The sequence below is a fragment of the Brachyistius frenatus genome, unplaced genomic scaffold (genome assembly GCF_029030835.1).
Source record: "Brachyistius frenatus isolate BFR_SWC_R1_liver_20210118 unplaced genomic scaffold, ASM2903083v1 Contig_20, whole genome shotgun sequence".
In the NCBI taxonomy this organism is placed as follows: domain Eukaryota; kingdom Metazoa; phylum Chordata; class Actinopteri; family Embiotocidae; genus Brachyistius; species Brachyistius frenatus.
Window position 1 is genome coordinate 406,948 of NW_027210619.1, and position 18,796 is coordinate 425,743.

Consider the following 18,796-nt stretch of genomic DNA (forward strand, 5'->3'; position numbering starts at 1 on the left):
CGTTGACCACGCAGCATCATGAAAGCCCAGAGAATCAGAATGGGGTGAGCTCAGGGTTAGAGGACAATCAGCTGCAGCACTCTTCAAACATGCCGTTATGGTGCAGTTTTATTTCTTCAGCTCTCTGAAATAGGGATGATGACTAACTAATAATACAAATTAAATTTTGCCGTGAGTCATTATGTTGTTTGTGCTTGTTTGGTGTTTGTGGGACCTTCTTGAACCACCAGATGGGTAGGGTAAAGTTTCAAGTACACATTCTGTTGCCACTCTGCTAAATCCCACCCTCACAGCACTAACAAGATGTTCAGGTGCATGTTGACACTTTCTTATGTTACTGTTTGAGCCAGGTGTGGTTTCAAAGACCAACTTGTACTGCTTATATGAATAACAAGCTACAATGTAAATTCAAATGAGTGTTGGTTGTTCACCTTTTACCACCTACTGTTCTGCTTGTGTGATGCTGGTTCTGAAAAAGTCCCTGTTCGTACCATTAAAAGTAACATGACTACAAACATGTATCAATAGATTAGCCTAAAGGGCCTTTCCCGTACACGCAATATCTCATGTGCTCCACGAGGGAATTAAATCAAATCTCACAAATTTTCACTTGGTCCCAAAGATGAACTGATTATAATTTTATAGGTAAAGGTCAAAGGTCACTGTGACCTCACAAAACACATTTGTGGCCATTAGAACTCAAATGCTAATTTTCAGATAAACCTGTCAGAGTACACCAAACTTAAAAATATGATGCCTCCCTAAATTCAAAGCAGTTTGGCTGCACAAAATCATATTGAATTTGTTTTCCATGTTAATTTAATTCATTCTTTTTTACAAGGAATGTACAAAATAACAGAAACACTAATGCAGTTCAGTTTCCTTTCAGTAAAGGCTCTTTGATGAAGCTCATTATCTTCAGGGTTTTGTGAGGCTACAATAAGTCTTGAGTTAATTTGATGGTCAGTTTTAAGACTGCAGCATAAACAAAAATCCCATTAATTGTCTTTTGAATTTTGATATTTATAGTAAGCCATCTTTATCAACAACCGTTTCTATTAATTTGCCTGCCTTAGTGACACTGTCGACTCGTTTCTTTAATGTATTTTTAACAATTAGCTTTACATAATCCTTGCAGCACCGGTGTTGTGATTTAAAGGCAATGGAAAGTGAGGATTTAGAATTTGATCCTGAAGCACACAGCGCTGCCTAGGAGTGTTACTTTGTCATCATCAGGCTGCTAATAAAGTTCTATTCAATCTCATTTCAACCAAAATGGCTGCCAGCAGTAGTCCTTCGTAACCTCTGTCATGCCTTCATGTTCCTCCCTCCTTCCTGCCCCCCACCACCCAACGCTTACCCGCCTTGCAGTACAAGAAAGGAGGGGAGGAAAAAAAAATCCCCCCATTCTCGTGCTCCACAGCAACAGCAGTCGGATGACCTTGTCTCTGACTTGTTCTGCTGAGTCAGAAATAGAGGGATGGGTGAGAGGGGATACAGAGAGAAAGCAATAGGAGGGAGAAGGAAAGAGAGGGAGAGATGACACAGAGAAAGCTGGAACTTATTGTTATTCTAACTGATTCGGTCTCTGTGGATGCTGCTCATGTTGACGGTGCTGTGTCATACTAATTTACATGAAGCTGATTCATGGGACTTGAAGACTAGCAGACCATACAGGACTCAGCCAAGAGAGATAAAGAGCCACATGTGTTTGTGATAGTGTACGATTTTTGGAGAGTATGGCGTCAAGGTGTTCAATATGAGTCAGGGCTGCAGATGAATATTGTATGTAATGAGGTTTCAGTGTCATAGGCCTTGTGTGTAGCAGGTTTAGGAACATATGTGGTGGTCAGACTAAAATAGCCTGTTTTCAGTGTATATATCTATATAACTACACATTGCGTTTATACAGTACGGTTTGTGATTGTTGAACATGCAGTTCCAAAACTACAGTTATTAATATGCTGCTATAACAAGATTTCCACCAGATTTTGGATTTTGCCTGCACGAATTTGCTCCTTTTCAGCCACACAAGCACTAGTGAAGTCAGGTACCGATGATTGGTGATAAGACCTGGCTTTCAATCAGTGATCCAGTTCAACCCAAATGTGGAGGGTAAAAGTCAGGGCTCTGCGCTCCTAAGTGAAGTTTTTTCAAATGTAGCTATGACAAAACCATCTCTATATGCACTTTTCTTTGTATTACTATAGAAACATGACCATGTTCAAAATTAAAGGGCATTAAACAGCTTGTTGCTATGCAATGCTGGGATCACTTTCTGCTATAGATTTTAAGATTTCTCTTTATTGGAACTAAGGGGCCTCATGCAAACCATTATAACCAGCCCCACACTAGCAGTATAATAACCATACATCACTTGTAAGTATGTAAACAAGGGTGTCCACATACTTTTGGTGATGTAGTGTATTTATGGACATCTAAAATTAGGGTTTCAATCGAGCCATGTGTATTTGTGTCTGGGCGTGCATGTATGTGTGCATGTGTGAAGGTGATCCTGGCTAATCCGATTTTATAAATGCCTGACATAATCTGTGTTCCACTCCCAGTGTCCAGAACGGGGAGAAGGAAGGAAAAGAGGCAGACAGAGAGAGCGAGCGGAGGAGAGAGAACGAGAACCAGAGACAGGAACGAAAAAGAGGAGTGATTGTAGGGGATAGATAATAGAAAGACAGATGGGCTAAAGGAGGATGACAGAAACGAAGCGTGAGAAGGGCGGAAGGGAGAAACGGGGGGGAAGGGATGAAGTGGGCAACAAAATAAGTAAGACATAGATGAAGGACGACAGAGCCAGGTGGGTAGTGGAAAATTCCTTTGGGATTTAGTGTGGAAAGAGTGACACAGGCCCGTCAGTCATGGAATGGGACTTTTGGAGGAGGGGGCCGAGCTGTAATCAGCAATTTAAGAAGGAATGCAAGAAAAGCAGAGGAATCAGTCAATGTAATGAAATCTATAAATTTGTCTGACAGTAAAATCTATTTGTGTGCAGATTGAGTTGAAATACAGAAGGACAGAAAGTGATGTGGTTTATATAAGCCCCATCAAAATTTACTTTATCATACAAATAACTGTTGTTTTCTTATATCCATAAAAACTGTATTATAGACAGTATAAATTGCTTTGACAATATCGGACTTAAATATGCATTTTTTTAGGGAAATTATGGGTTTTCTAAACCTGAGGGAGTTTTACAGTTACAAACAAACATCTGATGAGTATTTTAAGACGTGCTTTTATGACTCAGTTTGTTCAAATATGACTTGTTTTAGGCAAACTAACCCATCTGATGAGTATTTTAAGACGTGCTTTTATGACTCAGTTTGTTCAAATATGACTTGTTTTAGGCAAACAAAAAAAACAAACAGGTATGATAAAGGCCCTGCCCATGCCCACAGGCATATTTTAATTATCCTGACAGATGAGGCCTCTGCTCAGGTTGTAGTTGGGTGGAGTTATCCTGGGATTTATGTCACCAAACTCTTTGCACTAGTGAGATGATAAAGGTGCCCCTTTCTCCGCACCCTAAGAGGTGCAACAAATGTAACCTGAGAGCGAGGGAGATGTTAATCAAGGACAGTTTGTGCACGACCGTGCAGTGCTGAGAGGACATATGATCAGCCAGAATAATTCAAATCAACTATTCATGTGCACCTATCACGTGCTATTAGACTTCACTGTTTGTCAGAAAATGACATTTACAGAAAATGTAGCTGGAACAGATAAACTAATAATTAAAATCTGACAAAAGTCAAATAAAAATTTTTTATTGCCTTCTTTGTGTTGTTACCTTAAGAGATTCATTAACTCGGTATTTCAAAATCCAGCCAACATTTCTGTATTGAAATAGAACTTTGTCATAGCAGGAGAAGCAAAGGTGTTGCTAATAACATTAATGATGGCTCTGCGCCATTTGAGTGTTACAGTAAGTCATGCCAGCAAGCCAGCATGTACAACACAAGTGCCCGGGACCTGGGACACCTTGTGTGGCCATTTATCATGTTATTAATTAACGCTTGTGCTTTTCATGCTATGACATGTCAGAAGGGCAGCCATGAAAGAGAGAATGAAAAATGAAAATATAAGAAACATATAAAGGAGGAAGAGGAAGGTTTGTTCAGAAAGAGCCGGTCAACATCAGGAAATAAAGCCTCACAGAAATTTCATTTGGTGCAGTCAGAACCTTCTCATGACACACACACACACACACACACACACACACACACACACACACACACACACACACACACACACACACACACACACACACACACACACACACACACACACACACACACACACACAAATCCGACAAATATATATCATATATTTGTTTGATAATCAACCACGCCTGGCACTGTTCAAATCATTTACAGTCATATTCTCTCTTCATCCATCTGTACATCTGGTTCTAAATCACCCCTCCCCCTCCTCTGGTAGCTGTCCTTTCAGCACCACAGCCACTGCAGCAAAGCCCTGCTCCACTCTACCTTCCCCCACCATGTTTCCTTTTTTTTCCTTTGCTGCTCTACCTACATTTTCGCTAGAGAAGACCCCTCACATGCCTCTCTGACTAATATATGCATGCTGTATACATGCTTCAGATGTGAAGCTGATCTGCACTCCGTAAGTGGATTTGATTGTTGAAAAATGCATTGCTTTTATGTGGTTTTGGTTAATGCATTTCCTGAAAGATTATCAGGTGCTAATTTCTTGTACTCGACTCAGTGCTTCCAACATCATTTGCTAAACATGACGTAATGACTGAAAGAATTGTGAATGAAAGTAATGAGTATATAATGAAGCCTCTCAAAATACAAGGCCATTAGATAGCAAACATCCATCCACTTGTTTTCCATTTCATGTACCTCCCGACTATTTATTCTCAATAGCCACTCAAAAAACACTTAGAGTTTCATTAGGACCATAAACGTCAATATCCTAACATACTGCCATTGAAATTTTTCACCTATATCACTCTTTCGGAGTTATACAGATTCCTAGAAATTTGCCTTACAGGAGACAACCATTGTATATTATAAACCAAATAAATGTAGGCTTCCTTATCAAATTAATTAATTAAGTAATCAAACTAAATCTTTTCTTGACTAAAAAACTGCACTGTACTTAATTACAGAAATATTCTGTTTTGTCTCAACATTACTTCATACGTCATGATGCAATTACGCTTTAGCACTAATAATTTCATACTCATTACGGCTCTCTGTATCACAAAGTTGGATGTGCAGTACTTCCTTACTGACAATAAAAAAAAATCATCTTTGTAAAGCTCTACGTTAAAGCTGCCAAAATGCCTCACACATTAAAGCACAAAATATAATAACGGCATGCTGGTTGCGTAGTTGTCGGAACGTTATTTCTTACATCTCGTAATCTCTTGACAGCAATAGCTGATTATAAAGTTAACATTTTTAAATTCCTTTCTTGTGAGCAGATAATTTCTTTAATATCATAGGTTATTCTTACAATAGCTAAAATGCTTCTCTTCCACAGATGATTTCATGAATAAATAAACTACAATGCTTCTGTTTTCACTGAAGCTTCTCAGCCAGTGAATGAGCATTTGAGAAAATTCCTAGGTTATTCACTAAAATATTAGTTCATTAAGCACTTGAAATTTAATACTCTGGCTTTAACCTATAAGTGCATTTTTTCTTTTTAATATTGTAAATGTTTTGCCTATTTAATTTCTGATTTCTCTAAATGAAATCCTTAATATTTTTTCAAATGTCCTGTACACTCATGCTGGTGGATTCAGTTACATTGATGTCACCAAACTTGACTGTGTTCTAATATAAATCTTAAAGAATAATTGTTATGCCACAAAGAGTGCAACACAACTGAAAGCGGAGTGGGGGAGATGTTAATCATGTGCAGTTTGTACACACCCAAAATTAATTAGACCTCCTGAGATGAGGTAATTAAACAGCACTTGTGTGGGTACACAGTAGGTGTTTGGCTTTGAAGAAATAGTTAAAACATTTTTGGAATGAACCTATTAGCTGCTTGTTGAGTTGGCTGAGAGGCTTGATGCCACTCTCATGTTTGTATTATAAATTTTAAGCTAGAGCTTAACATAAAAATTTGAAACGGGAACCTGGCGCTTTCCGAAGATAACAAAATCTGCCTTACAAAATCCATTAAAGCTTACTAATTAATTAATCTCATGTGTCCATTAGAAATTGTGTAAGAAGTGTAAAAATAGGTTTTTATTGGGATTATGTGCTGATGTATTTATTGGCCAGGTGCATTAACTTCCAAGAGTCTCTACAACCTCACAGTAATGACAAGGCTCCATGAAGTTACTGTGACCGGCTGAAAACCAACAGTAAAACTACGATGTGTTCACAGTTGGGATTTTGTGGAGACTAAACAATATAAAATATGTCACCATTTGAGGGGCTGGTATACAGACTTTGTTACTTTGTTTGAACAGATTCATGTTCGCTGTCAATTTTCAGTCTTGGTGCCAAGATAAGCCGGCTGCTCACTGGAGCTTCATATTTTCTGCACTGATGTAAAAGCACCATTGATGTTCTCAACTGTCTGCAAGAAAGCATTTAAGAATATTTCCCAGAAATCCTGAAGCCAGAAACACAATAATACGAATTAGAGACTAGTATAATTTCAAACACGCAATCCAAACAAGCTAAAACTCAAGGTTGAGTTTATTACAAGTTATCCACGAGTCTCCAGAAGACTACTTGAAAGTAATTTGATTTCTATGGCTGTCCACGTTGTTCCCATGTAAAAATATTTTTCATAAAGACATCAAATTCTTAAAGTACTTGACAAAGCACAGTCATTTGTATCCAACACCCCAGTGTCAAATTTCTTTGTAAATGAGGCCACTAGAGTGACAGAAAATGGTTTTCGAGCACTGATGATTATTCAGCAGATTAGCAGATGAGCTTTTCACCTCAGATGGGGACTCTGTAAAATCTATTAAGTGGTGCGCTAATTCTTTAGTAATTTCTCAGAATTGTGCTTTTGCTATATTTCGTCCACCACCCTTAAATCCTTTTTCCTTCCTGGACAGCACATTTGACAAAATTTGTTCTTCATGGAGGCCATTTTGCTGACTGTCTATCGTATTAGGCTACTTTGAAGCTGTTAGCTTTGTGTTTTTAGGTCTGCTGAGCCAGTAGTGTGTCACGCTCACTTCTCATAAAGAAAAAGGTGCTTAGTTCAGACAGTTCTGGCTATCTGTAAGCATGGATCAAATGTTCTTTTGTCATTGCCTGTGTGCACTGGCGTATTTGCAGGCAAGCATTTTTTGTCACTGATAAGTGACCTGTCATGTGCAGGAGAGCAAGCCGCCCCAACCTGTTTTAAGAGACCCGATACGCTGTGAGCATGTGAGATATATTGTCAGAATCTTGCGTTAGCTGTGTTCTTTGGATTCACTGATACATGTGAGCCAGTAAGTGTGTGTAGCAAGTACAGTAAGCAGCCTCGGGGGGAGTGATGGGAACGATGACAGCGCTGTAGCAGAGCTGGAGTCGAGCCATGTGCTTCATGAGGGAACTGGCCCTTTAATGCCTATCGGCCAATCAGGCAGGGCATGCTGGGAGCAGGCCGTCCTTGGGAACGACCTTGCAGGGGGGCCGAGGGATGGAGAGGGTACAGAGGGAAGAGCACGCAGAGCGCCAGATAAAGCAGAGGAAGAGAGGGGCTGGTACAGACTGTGCAGGGAGGATGGAGGAGGTCTGAGTAATGGATGAAGCAGGGAGGGAGAGAAAATTCACAGCACGAGAGATGTGAAATGTATTCATCTCCACCACAAAGGCAACTTAGTGCTGCATGAAACAGACAGACGGATATAAGACGTAGATAGATAGTTACATGCAGACCGATAGCAGACAAATGAATGAGAGATGGATAGTAGAGGACACTAAGAGGATTAAAAGTTCAGCCGCGTAGTTCTGCCTAACTCCACCTCTTCGTCTCCTTCTCTCTCCCTCTGTGGCAGACATGCAGACGTCACCCCTCCCAGATTAAATTGACAGCATGCCACACTCGTACACTGCATAAGAATTCCTCTGAAAGGGATGAAAAAGAGGAATAAGAAAAGGGCTCAGATTTAGAGGTGATAATAACGTGGGCACAAACAAATGAAGGTGAAGGAGAGACAAATTTTGCAGCACTCTTTGATAAGAAAATGGATGCTCTGTTATACTTCAATATGCTTGTTGACTACTGCAGAAAGATTGATGAGAAGCTGGATACTACTCTCAGGTCAGTATGGTAATATGATGTTGCAGCCAGGAGACGGTTGGCTTAGCTTTGCATAATGACTGCAAACAGGAAAAAAACAGATGACGTGACTCTGTCCAAAGGTAAAAAAAAAATCCCATACCTGCACCTCTGAACCTTACTTATTATCATAATATTTAAATAGTTTAAAACGTACAAAAAACAAACTGTAAAGAGGACAGATTCTGATTTTATACCATGCTATTTCTCGCCATGGTGCAGTAACTAAAAGTACTCCTGTACATAGTCACGAGAAAAAAAAAAGAAAGACATTAGGCAGGTTTCGGTAGCTAAGCCCAGCTAGCACTCTCCCCCTGATTGCAGGGTTTATGCTAAACTAAAGCTAAACTGACATCTCACAGCTGTAGCTTCACATTTACTGTGCTAACAAGAGTGTTATTGATGTTATCACGTAACTTTTGGCATGAAAGCACATAAATGTATAAATGTAAAAGTATTTCTTCAAAAACATGATTGAGGCAGTGAGATACTGAACATATTTTTTTTTCAAAACTCCTTTTCATTATAACCTGATTAATCTTGACGATAGTCAAACAAAACATTTGCTTGCAAAGTGCCAAGTAAGTTATCCAGCCCGCCTACATATGTGGTGTCAGCAGCAAGAATAGCAATGCTGTGGCCCCACCAGATGTGTTGCCTTGTGTGTTACCTCATTCTGTTCCATTCTGTTTGTGTGTGCATATGTGCGTGTCTGCCTTTGTGCATGTAGGAGAGAGATGGTACAAAGGAAACAAGACCATCATGTGTCTTAATATGTTGGAGCCCAAAGGTCAGCATATTTGTGCACAAACCACATGCACTAGTGTGTGTGTGTGTGTGTGTGTGTGTGTGTGTGTGTGTGTGTGTGTGTGTGTGTGTGTGTGTGTGTGTGTGTGTGTGTGTAACTGGTGGTCTGCTGCTGATGTGCCCAATGGGTAAGAGCGATGGAGTGCTAACCTGATGCGATGCTAGTTCAGCAACCTCAGCAATGTTTTCATCATCACTGCACCCATTCACCTCGGACATAAGTCCAAACCCCGTTCCACAGTCCCTCTCAAGTGGACTTCTCAACAGACAAACGCACTTACAGATACACATTCGCACAAACAGCGAGAAGGGAACAATTTCAGAAAAAGAAATATGCCTCTACTCTGCTACCTAATTTTGGTATTTCATTTGTCTTCTGAGTGCGTCAGGTGTGCAACGAGCAGTTGTGTGTGTGTGTGTGTGTGTGTGTGTGTGTGTGTGTGTGTGTGTGTGTGTGTGTGTGTGTGTGTGTGTGTGAGCGTCAACGTGTGTTTCTGTGTTTTCTGTCCCCTGTAGGTTTGTCCAGTGGTTGTGTATCCGTGCCCTTATCCTGAGCACTGCTCTGACAGAAAGAGGCTGCTGTGTGCTCGTTACTGACTCTCACAGACATTGCTCTCTTTCTGGGAGTGTGTGTAAGTGACTTGGTAATTGGCTCTACACTGGCTGCTGCTTTGTCCCCTCTGTGTGCATTCACTCGTACAATTACAACCCAAACGTAAGCTGATCTGTGAGAGCTGTGTCGTCCACATGACAGGTAATGTACATGCAATATTGATCGAGACCGAGGCTTTCATCATTCAACACAAGTGTAGTGTTGAATAGCAAAGGGAATGATGGCTGTCAGGGTCGCCTCAAGGAAATGACCCTGGAGATGAGAGGAGGTTGCCCTGGCAACCACCAGTCCGCCCCTCCCCCTCCATTTTTCATTTCAGTCTTCATCACATTACTCATCTGTCACACATACAACACACATCCGCACATGATGTGCAATGTGAAGGGGCATACCTAATATACTTTTATATTAACTACAATATTTACCTGGGTTAATATAGAAATGTAAAAGATATTGTGCAGCCAGATTAGACTCACAATAACACCACTTGCGAGGAAGAAAAAGGGAGAGAAGGAGTCGATGATACATCCAAACCACATCAAACATTTTTGTAAAACCTTCCTCTAAAGAACATTGCCAAACGACATCTTTTTTTGTATCCCTCCCTGATGCAGAGAAGCTGCTCCATTCATCTCTTAAAGGCTGGACTACTGCAGTGTACTATACTTTTGGATTCCTGCCAGGAGTCTCCAGCCTGCTGCTTGAATACTAATGAGAGAGTGGTAACACCACAGCCACCAATTTCCCTTTACAAGCTACACTGGTGACCCGTCTCCCTCAGGAGAGGAGTTATCAATTCTCCTTCAGATCAGTGTACTGTATCTGTAGAAATGCACCTGACTGGTATTCCAGGAACTATGGTTGGATGCTGCTAATCTGTATTCATAACAAATACATAATTTCTCAGAGACAGAGTTGATTATTCAACCTCTAATCGGGTGACCTTTTGTGCACTACCTTGATTAAACTCAGTATTAACAGTAAATCAGACCTTAAGCTGAGCGGCATCCTTTGGCTTTGAAGCATACTTTCCTACATCTAGAAATAGCACTGGAGTTTAAAAAAAGGCTTCAATACAATTCGATTAAAGGGGCATTTATTTATGTTATAAGCTATGTTAAATTCACTAAGAATTATTAAGTCACTCACGATGGGTAATAGGAATGTCAGCTGGACAAAAACGGTACAGAAAACAAAGGTGCTAATGCTAGAAAAGAGCTTAAGTTTGCACTTTTCTTCCCTGTATGTCACCCTGTCTCTACATCTACCTCTCTCTCTCTCTCTCTCTCTCTCTCTCTCTCTCTCTCTCTCTCTCTCTCTCTCTCTCTCTCTCTCTCTCTCTCTCTCTCTCTCTCTCTCTCTCCTCTCTCTCTCTCTCTCTCTCTCTCTCTCTCTCTCTCTCTCTCTCTCTCTCTCTCTCTCTCTCTCTCTCTCTCTCTCTCTCTCTCTCTCTCTCTCTCTCTCTCTCTCTCTCTCTCTCTCTCTCTCTCTCTCTCTCTCTCTCTCTCTCTCTCTCTCTCTCTCTCTCTCTCTCTCTCTCTCTCTCTCTCTCTCTCTCTCTCTCTCTCTCTCTCTCTCTCTCTCTCTCTCTCTCTCTCTCTCTCTCTCTCTCTCTCTCTCTCTCTCTCTCTCTCTCTCTCTCTCTCTCTCTCTCTCTCTCTCTCTCTCTCTCTCTCTCTCTCTCTCTCTCTCTCTCTCTCTCTCTCTCTCTCTCTCTCTCTCTCTCTCTCTCTCTCTCTCTCTCTGTCCTCTACATCCTCACCTCTCTCGCACACTTCCCTCCCTGATTCTCTTTAGCTAGCGGCCTCACGGTGAGTCTAATTTGAGCTGCAACACGTCAGTTACATTTGCCTTTTATTACCCCATATACATGTGTCTTACATATGCATTTTGTTATCGAACATCTTCAGTGTATGGGTGCGTGCAGCATGTGTATAGAGATAAATAATGTGATGAGGAGAGTGGAGATGTTAAGAGGGGGGATGAAAGGCTGTGAGTCTCCAGGGTCATCTGACTGGGGTGACCCTAACAGCTGATTGGTTCATTCCCTGTCCTTTGAGCCATCCCATGATGCTTAGAGGGAGGATAGCTCCCAAGGTTATGCATGCCAACATATAGGGGAACATGCAGCTTGCAACATAACATGCGCACGCACACATGCACAGAAGAGTGAAGTGGAACCTTATCCCTGGAAAAGCCTGAGGGATTGTCACATTTTCATTTAAACTGCTACAGACATGTTATAGCAGTAAATCACAGCTCATTCTCCTCCCCAGAAGAGCAAGGACAGACAGAGGACAGTGTAGCTTAACTATGAACAGATGCTCTTTGAAGCAAACTTATATGTCAAAAATATGCAGTTCCCCCCTATTTCATTCACACAGAACAAGATCATGCTGAAACAGGTGATTAATCAACTGACAGAAAACTAACTGTGAACAATTTAGATAATCTACTGATCAATTAAGTGATTCAAAAAAAGTCAAAAATTTCTGAGCTTCTCAAATGTGTTCTGTTTGTACGCGTTTTATATTTTTCTACGGACTGAAGCTTGAAAAGCTTTGGGTTTTGGAAAATGGTGATGCGAGATTTCTCTCAAATTTAAGATAATGAATTCGTTCAAATGATTCATTATGTAATAAAAATCAACTAATCATAATTAACAAATTTCATGGGGCAGCTCTTCACAAAAATGAGTTAATTATAATGTCCTAGTTTTTGTACAGCAGTGCTCAAATATATGTGAATATCTTTATGTGTCCTTAGACACATAAAGCACATTAGAAGATTGCGTCAATGTATTTGCGGCCCTTGAAAAGTAAAAAAAAAAAAAAAATCACAGAAAACTTTCAATTTATACAACTTATTATTAATGCTGTCTTCATAGTCAGTTGTCTTGTTAGCAACTTAGAGTTTCTATTGGTCATGATGCAGTTCAACGAAAAAGCCTCACAAACTGGGCAAAAGTTGAAACTTCTTTTTTGTCAAACATGATGTTTTCAACAGTGAAATGATGCATGTGGCCCATATTAATGGTCCAGCAACATTTTCTTCAGCCAGATAAGATGAATATATAAATAATATAGGGCAGACAGGCTTGTGTTCTCGTGACATCTGCTATCTGAGCTTGCGGATATCAGTGATAAATTCAAACCTTGGCAAGCTGTTTCCATGAGGATTATGAAGAATTGTGGGTATGGCTGCAGGCTTGATCAAATTGAAACAAACATCTGGACCCTGGCAGGCCAACAGGCATACACACACAGACACACTTGTGCACACACACTTCATTACCTTGAGTAGCTCCAACCCACAAATAAGCCATGATTCATTTAATTATGACACGTTAGCTAGCACATGCTAGCATGTCATGGAACTAAATCAAGGCTTGTTTTTGCTGACTGACTGATCAGTGGGCTATTTATCACTCATTATTTGAGTGTTTCCCTGGCAAGACACTTGAATGTATCAGTGTATCTGTGTGTTTTTCGTATGACATGGCAAGGTCCCAAAAATATGATTTTGGATTGAATGAAATTAGGGATGATAATGGGGAGAGAGTTTGGATGAGTACCCAGAAGGGCACTCAGTTGTTCAAATGTTGTGTCATCACTGTGGTCTGTTGGCCTTGACTGGCTGATTTTACTCATTTGCTCACTCAACACAATTACTCTAACAGGAACAATGGCTGATTAGAAAGTCTGTCTTTCTTAGTGCAAGGGCAGCTCTATTGCAAGTAGTTCTAATTAAACAACTATGCACAGTTATTTGGTGTCGTTTTACTTGAATTAACAGCTATTATTTATCCATGATACACATGGTGTACAGATTGTTTCTTATCTGATTTGGACAGATGACAAGTTGAAGGTTGAGTAAATGAGAGCAGAAATGATGGCCCTATACTTAGAATTTATCGGCCATTTGGATGTTCCTTACCCAAATGACACGCTGTTGTCAAAGCTTCATTGAAGGTTGGTACAACATATATTAATGGTTTACAGATATAAATAATCAACAATAAGAACAGTGTTTGAATTAACATGATCCAAAATTGACATTTCACAACCTGGAAATCTAAAATAAAATAAAAAAAATAAGAACAACATGTAAATGGCGTTAATTAGAAATGGTTTAAAGCTCCTGGGGAAAACTCTGGTGAACAGAATATTTAATTTTATGTATGTGTTCTCAATGTTAAGGAGGAACTTTAATGATCATATATATTATGTATTATTATAATCTGCTACTGTTTAGCAGATTTATATGAACCATTAATAAAGCCTTTGTTATTGATTGCCTGAAAACAAGGTGGTATCTAGTGTTTAATTCATGTCATCACTTAATCTGGTCAGTTTTTCATCCCTTCCTGGTGGTTGATACAGAATCCTGTGATTAATGCAAAATCATCTTAACGTCAGCTGCATTTACGGCATCATCAATCGTATGTGCCAGTTTTTATTGCATATGTCTGATCATCATTACACAAGGATGAATTAACACCAAGTATATGAAAACCTAAAGGCTCCTTTTATGACCCCATCATTTGCCGTTTCACCCTGCTGACTGAAACATATTTCTCCGTTGTTGTAACGGTGACTTCATTCCATGACAACTGAAAGTAATAAACCCCGACTCCTGTCTCTCCTCTTTGTCTCTCCACCTCATCTTGTCCAGGTGGAGCACCTGCTTACAAAGTAATGAGAACATGCACATCTGTGCACACCATCCTACTGCCTCCATCTGCAGCACAGGCCAAACGGCTGTGATTGGAGGAGAGAGGAGACATAACCCTGTTTGATTGGACTAGAGTTGATACTCGGCATTATGTGACTGGAGTAAAGGACTCATGTTGCTGGGCTTATTGAAAATGACCATTGCTTCTGTTTACACAAGCACAAACAACAAATAAAGAGAAAATGAAAAGGGGGGTAATAAAAAACAGAGGTGTTATGAGAATGAGAGGTACAGGACACTGCAGATCGGTAGTGAGTCGCAGAACGTGTGATGTAACAGCCACCTCTCTCTGTCTGATTCACTGCTACACTATCTTCTCACATACTTAACATTTCCACACTGGAAGCATGATGTCCTGCACAAGTCAACAGCTCAATGCTGCTAATAACTCAAGAAGTAGTTACAGTACGTTTATGGATAACATCATTTATGGGAAGGCCATGAGCATGGAGAGATTAGAGCTCACTTAGGAAGAAAGTTAAAGGGCATGTTGGACGTTCCCATCCCTCTAAGAGGCACTTAAAAGGAGTCTTTTGGCATGTAAAGAAGAATGATGCAACCTGAGCTGATAGCATTAAATATTAACCATCATCTTAAACCAATTGGCATCACGACTTCCCCGGGGAACCAAGTGAATGACCACTTTTCACCTACGTAAAATGATTGCACTATACTGTCTTCAATTTTTCTTTTACTTGTTATGGGTGACATGCAGTATTTATCTCAGCATTGAAACCTGGGCTTAGGACAGTCTTTGATACTAAAAATGTTATATCCTCCACCGAATTTCAGCAGTAAGAATGATCAAACAAAAATGATCTGAAGGTCAAAGAATAAATGACACCATCTTCCTCTTATAAATTAAAGGTGAGTTCATAGCAATAAAAAAAAACACCATTACTCACTTACTCAGTTCTGCAGCTTCCTTGTGTAACTAATGTGAGCAAAACAGAGATAGATAGATCTAAGTGATATTACTGAGTCATTGACAAATCTCTTGTGTTACTGTTTGGAAAAAGTTGCACAGGTTTGCATCAAACTTCAAACTTCAAACAGCATAACTGTTTTTCTTTCCTCAAGATTTCGAAGGCATAGATGATCTTTCAAATGTTGACAATGTTGCTAATGTGTTAGTGTTACATAGAGCGTCACATTTTCATGACAAAAAAGTCATAACCTTTTCCTAGACACAAATATTTGTATCTGACTGCAAACTCTTCAGTACAAAAATCCAAACTTTCTCTTTCCAATTACATAATTTTATAATCACACCCTGTTAGTAATCACTATGTAAAGAAATACAAAACATCATTGACTATTTGTCCGCCCTGCTTCTGCCGCAGAGGTGTAGAGCAAAGTGCTGTAATACCGAGTACCACTATAACACATCATCAGTTTGTCTGCTGAGTGACACTGTTTGTTCTTGTTGTTTGTTACAGTCACAGTATGTTAATTGTGTTTTGTATTCATATTGACTTTTTGTTGCACACAAAGTACTGTGATATGACTTGCTGCCTAGGAGATTTAGATAAAAAAAAACAAAAAAACAATAACATGCTCATGTCGCATTCAGATGGTGGCTATTTTTTTCTTCTGATACACAGCATGTGTGCAACAGGAGCATGGGTCAACCAGATTGTCTAGTCTCTCAACATTGCAACACCTCTGACAGATATTTATAGCCTTATCTTACCCCACATTTAAATGTGTTAATATGCGTTGGTTACATTTAGCTTAATACATTTTCTCCTAAACATAAACATGTTACAGGTTGTTTATTCCCCTCCATGTGTTCATATTTGTAGCATGCAACTAACCAATTTCAGTAACCCGATGGGTATGTTCTCAAAGTGAGCATATTGGGAAACAAGTAGTACAAATTAAGACCGAATTGATCTGATCCAGGCCTCCCCCAGCTGTCCGCTGGCCTCGTCTGCCCTCCACCTTCAGCTCCTCTTTAATCCCCAAAGCTTCTCTCTCTCCTCTTTCACAGCCTGTGCCCCTTATCTACTCCACCCGCTCTATCAGTTCCTCCCTCTTTCCATTCCTCTCCACACTCACATGCCTTCCCTGGTGCACGGGCGTCTCGACAGTGTCACTCGCCACAGCGGCAGAGTTCCTGCCTCCCTCGTCCTCTTGCTCTCCTTCCACACAGTGCGTCCTTCTGGCCTGGTGTTTGCAGAATTAGCCCCGTTGAGAGGTGAGGGCAGGTGGGATGAAAAAAGAAAAAGAAAAGGGGAGAAATATGGTGATTGGGACCAGGTGAGGAGCTTTTTGAAGTTGTAGACCTCTAAATTCTTCCTGGAAAGATGTGGAAAGTCTGAAATATAATTTTCTTGAACAATCTGTTTATACATCCTTTACTTTTTTTTTTTATTATCAAACCTAGAGACACACACATGCCCTCCCCATGGGGCCCAGTCATGTGTTCCTTTCATCCTCTTACAGACAGTTGTTCAGGTTCAGATATACATACAAGAACCACTGTAGCACTGAACCAAATGTCTTTATTATCTTTTTTTTTAGAGAATATGATCCGATTTGTTCAAACTGCAGCTGAAATATTACTGCTAGGTTTAATCTGTATTCATTTCCAGCTCTAAAAATAGAAATCCAAGGTCATCCAAGGTGTTCTAATCCTTGTCAGGCCTGTGCTCATAAATATGTGTGTGTGTCCTTACTCACCAACCAAGCCATCAGCATGCAGCCAAACATGCTCATCATTGTCATACACATGATGAGGCTGGGCAGAGTTTCTCCATCAGGGCAGCTTTCTGGTGGTTTCTTTCTGAGCCTTTAACATGTTGCCATACATTTGCTTTACTGATAGTCAAGGTCACCCGGTAAATCCCTCCCTCACCTACTTTGCCTGGAGTCAAATCAGTCGATTCCTTCTTCCTCCATCTTTTCTGTCCACCCAGATTCTCTCAATCCCTCTCTTCTGCCTCTATTTTTAACCAGCTTAAGAGCGTTGAAGGCATGAGAGGTTTATTCACTGCCTTCTCCCTCACTCATTACCTGGCTGCCGATTCACAAAGTCTGGTAATCCCATAATGCTGCGACTGCACAGATCACTGCCAGTTTATAGTTTCCCTTTTTAAAAATGTTTTCCTTTCTGTTATATTCAGCTTTATTAGATCCTAAAAATACGTTGAAAGTATGTAATTCGATCTTCTGTTTATTTCTACATTGAGTAATTCATGGATAGACTGCATTCCCACCATACTCATAACTCATTTAATCAATACACACTGGGCCATTAGAAAGAGTTACAACTCTCGCTCAATTCCCAGATCATATCTTTTGATTCAGATGTTTATATGGAAGGTATGCATAATGTACATTGCAAAGTCAGCAAAGGACACTACTACTCAGCTAAAATTAGAAAGAATATATTAACAGAGAAACTCATTCACAGAAATAACCTTTAACTGTAGTGGAACATAGGATGGAAATTAGAGTTAGCATATTAATCAGAGACGTGTAAATTGTCAGTGCTTCCGCAAAGTGAGCTGACTTTGCTGTTAAGTCTTCAATGGCCTTCAGTTACAAAATGCATGATGTTGCAATAAACCCGTTACACGTTCAGTGCTTCTACGAATCCCCATGTGCCTGCCTGATCAGGATACAGACAGGGAACAGACTGCAGAGTCATGGTGTGCTGCTAGCCAGGCCTCACCTTCATCTGCAGCACCACCGCTAATCTGCACCAGCCCGGGCTCATTTAGGACACTGCTGCACACCGTACCAGATAAACTGCAAGACACAAGTGAGTTATACATGCGAGTCAGTCGTGCAGGAAGGTGATGGATGTAATACTTATATTCTGCATCTGGAAGGATGCACATTTGGCTCATTTGGTGTATAGTCACAGTGCTGGAAATGAGTCACCCTGATCTAAAAATGGTCCTCTTCTTACGCTAGTAGAATTTTTTTTTATGGATTGTGAATACGGGATTGGAGGAAGTAGAGCTTAAGATAGAAAGAGATGAGTCAGATAAGAGGGGGGAAGGCAAAGAACAAGTGCCCGACACTGTATCAGGTGTGCTGAAGCCTGCTGCAGTCCTTACATGGAAATCTGTTTGTACTGCAGCTTCAGTCTGCTCCCAGCTTTCCTATTAAAATGATAAATGCATACAAAGTGACAATATTCACAGTAGTTACACCATCTCCCTACAATACTCTGTGTTAGATTAGAAGGTGGCTGTCACTCTCTGTTGTGCTAAGCTCTGATGCATTCTGAGTCCACACTGCTCCCGCATGGTGAAATGGTGGAATAACAACTGAGGGGGAAAAAATAGCAGTTGCTGCAATGGAAAAAAAACAAAAACATCACAACCTCAAGTTACA